At 41.7% G+C, this 3,448-nt stretch overlaps 1 non-coding gene across 1 annotated transcript; it reads left to right on the forward strand.

The window, feature by feature from the left end:
* The first annotated feature begins 3,375 nt into the window (after positions 1-3,375).
* Trnaf-gaa6 (transfer RNA phenylalanine (anticodon GAA) 6) lies at positions 3,376-3,448 on the forward strand. The gene has a single exon. It is a non-coding gene; the product is annotated as a tRNA-Phe (tRNA).

Consider the following 3,448-nt stretch of genomic DNA (forward strand, 5'->3'; position numbering starts at 1 on the left):
TAGCATTGTTTAGATGATGATGGTTTGGAAGGCGGGAAAGATGCAAGATTGAGGAGGGTCATGAAGTCTTGTTCAAAGACTGAGGTCAAACAATGTTGGGAAAGGGTAAGAATCTCTGAAAGGATGCCCCTAGAAGAAGCTGTGATGGTAAAATTTAGGCTGTACTGAAGACTCTGGGATACTAAAAATGCCAGGACTATGGAATATATGTCAAGGAAATCTGAAGGCATAGAATGGAGCATGCCTAAGACAAAGACTCTGTATGCTACAGGACTCAGAGCTGCAGGAGCAGGCTATTCAGTTCTATTGGAGCCTAGGTGATTCTGCCCCAAGCTCTAGGCACTGTCCTGAAGTTGTAGGATTTGGTGTTTGCTGTGTTGTACTTTGGTCTTACTTTGCTTTGATCTTTCCTGTTATGCATTCATCCCTCCCCCTTGGAGTGTGAATGCTTATTCTGTCCCATTGTCTATCGGAATGTTGCAATTTTATTTTGATTGTACAGGAGCTTACAGTTAAGAGATTGCCTGGATCACAGAAGTGACTCTATACTAATGATTTTGAACAGTGTTGGGACTAAAGATAGTGGGGACTTCTGAAATTGGGCTGAATATGTTTCATATTATGAGATGGGTATAAGATTCTGGTGATAGATAATGTTCTGGTGTCAAGTTAACAAGGGTAGAATTGTGATAGTTAAATCTTGATTGTCAACTTGACAGTACATGGAATCACTTTGGAGACAACTCTCTGTACATGTAGTTATATAGTTCCTCCAGTAACAGTCAGTAACTGGGGACCAAACATTTGAATGCTTGGATTATGGGGGAGATTTCATTCAAAATACCATACCTTACTGCAGTCAAATGCTCTACCACTGAGCTATACCCCCAATACCATACCTTACTGGATCTGTTGCAGACCCTTCTTTTCTGGGTGTCATTCCAATGAGCAGTTTTCTAAGTCACTAGATTGTGGCTAGAATGGCACACCTAAGTAAGGAATGTGCTGCCTCCCAAATGCAAAAGTTGATATTGGGCTTCTTTTTTGGTTCTAGGAGGATAGGTGCAGTAATTTACTCACATCTCTAGATTTTCCCAACATGTATCATACTATTGGATTCCTAACAGGATTCCCTAGGTAAAAGGTTGCTAAGTTTTAGTTGGCTGTATTTTCCCATGTCTGAAACAAAATATCTTTGACGAAGGTATATTTCTCACTTACCTGCTATGTTCATATACTGTCATAATACACATACACAACACACACACACACACACACACACACACACACACACATACTTCTCCTTGCTCTGATCAAATACCTCACAGGAAGAAGCTTAATGGAAGAAAAGTTGGTTTTGGCATACAGTTCAGGACAAACAGTTTACTGTGTTGGGGAGATATAGTGGTGGACCAGCTCCTGCTCATGACCCTGGCAGCAGGACATTGCTTGCTCACATTTTGTTTGTCAGGAAGCAGAGAAGGATGTTGTCATCTGGCTCCTTTCTTTTCCCCATTTTAGTCTGTCAGGAACCACAGCCCATGATACAGTGGTGCTCACATGAGGGGAGTCTTCTCCCCTCAGCTCATCTTCTTTATAAAATTTGTCATAGATTCAATGCTGTGCTTCACTGGTGCTCCAGGTATTTCTCAATCTAGCTGCAATAGAACTATCATGTCATTTTTTAAAAAAAAAATTCTTTGATTAGAACAACTCTGCAAACTTTGTGTTCTTTGAAATGAACACAAAGGCAAGCATATTGCTGCTGGGTAGACATATCTAACAGAAATTCCCACAGTATATTACACTCAAATCAAGTCTCCCTCCTGAGTCTCTTAATATAGTCATTACACAAATACACAGTGAGTACTCCCCATGTGTTTTCTAGATGATGTAACAGGAAAGGAAAACAAGAAGCCTTTGCTCTCTGGAACCCAAATTCTATAAGGAAGACAGAAAACATAAACAGTGAAACACCTGTGCATATTCCAGCACTTAAAAGACCTAGGTAGGAAAATCCAGAGTTTCAGGGGAGCCTTGGAGCTATGTAGTAGGATCCTATATTAAAAGTATATATTGTGCCTACACACACACACACACACACACACACACACACACACACACACACACACGGTTAGAACAGGAGAACAGGTGCCATGTAGATACAATTAGATGTTTATCTAGATGAGTCCTTAAATAAGACAATTTCTGTAGGGAAAAAATAGAAGTAGATTAATAAAACGTAGAATATGTATGAAGTGCTACTTCTTTCCTCTCTTTTCTTTTGAGATGGGATCTTTATGTAGTTCTTGCTATCTGTTTTGGAACTTGCTATTTAGACCAGGCTCACCTGGGACTCACAGAGATCTACCGGCTCTTAAGTGCTGGAATTAAAGGTGTGTGTCACCACATCCAGTCCTGAGGTGCTACTTTGTATAAGGCTGTTATAGAAGTCTTCTCTAAACAATCAACATTTAAGCAGAAATATTATTTAAAAACAAGAGAGGGAAAATCCTGCATAAGGTCAGAATGTGGGTATGGTCCCTAAAGCAACACAAAGCAGAAAGAAAGAAGTTGTTAATGAGGAATTTTCAACTGAAGACTTTTTTTAAAGTACTTTTTCCCCCTCACCAAGCCATGGTCAAGCCAGGCAAGGTCAGTTATGGACTGGCAGAGCTTCCGGCGGGACAGTAGCCTGGGAACTGGCACTTGATATTACCCCCCTATGTATGTGGTCAAATATTTCAGACATTTAGATGTACAATGCTTTGTTTGCCATTCCAGAATGTACTTTGCTAAAGGGAAATTGAGATACCTTGAGCTCCCTGTCATGTGACCTAGGAGAAACAAAATCTCCAAAAGAAAAAGTAGCCCAAGGATTAAATCGTTCTGTATCCAGGTTCAGTGTGCTGTAAGGAAGGAGATAACATCTATTTAGAGAAGTTGTTCAAATTGGGTCACATCTGGAACCATGTCCGTTATTTTAAACTTTTAAAAATTTCCCACTTGACATTTGTTCTCTCATTGCGTTTGGGTTCAGTGTTCAGGCTAAACTAACACTCTCTTTCTCCCTCTCTCCCTCTCTCCCTCCCTCCCTCTCTCTGTGTCTCTGTGTGTCTGTGTGTCTGTGTGTCTGTGTCTGTGTCTGTGTCTGTGTCTGTGTCTGTGTCTGTGTCTGTGTCTGTGTCTGTGTCTGTGTCTGTGTCTGTGTCTGTGTCTGTGTCTGTCTCTGTCTCTGTCTCTGTCTCTGTCTCTGTCTCTGTCTCTGTCTCTCTTTTTCCCCTTCCTCTCCCACCACCCCCGTCCCTTCCTCTTCTCCCCTCCGCCGGGGACGGTCTAGAGCCCTGACATGGCTGGTCAGGAAAGAACCAGTAAGCCGAAATAGCTCAGTTGGGAGAGCGTTAGACTGAAGATCTAAAGGTCCCTGGTTCGATCCCGGGTTTCGGCA

This window comes from Rattus norvegicus, chromosome 17 (genome assembly GCF_021556685.1).
Source record: "Rattus norvegicus strain SHRSP/BbbUtx chromosome 17, alternate assembly SHRSP_T2T, whole genome shotgun sequence".
NCBI classification, from domain to species: domain Eukaryota; kingdom Metazoa; phylum Chordata; class Mammalia; order Rodentia; family Muridae; genus Rattus; species Rattus norvegicus.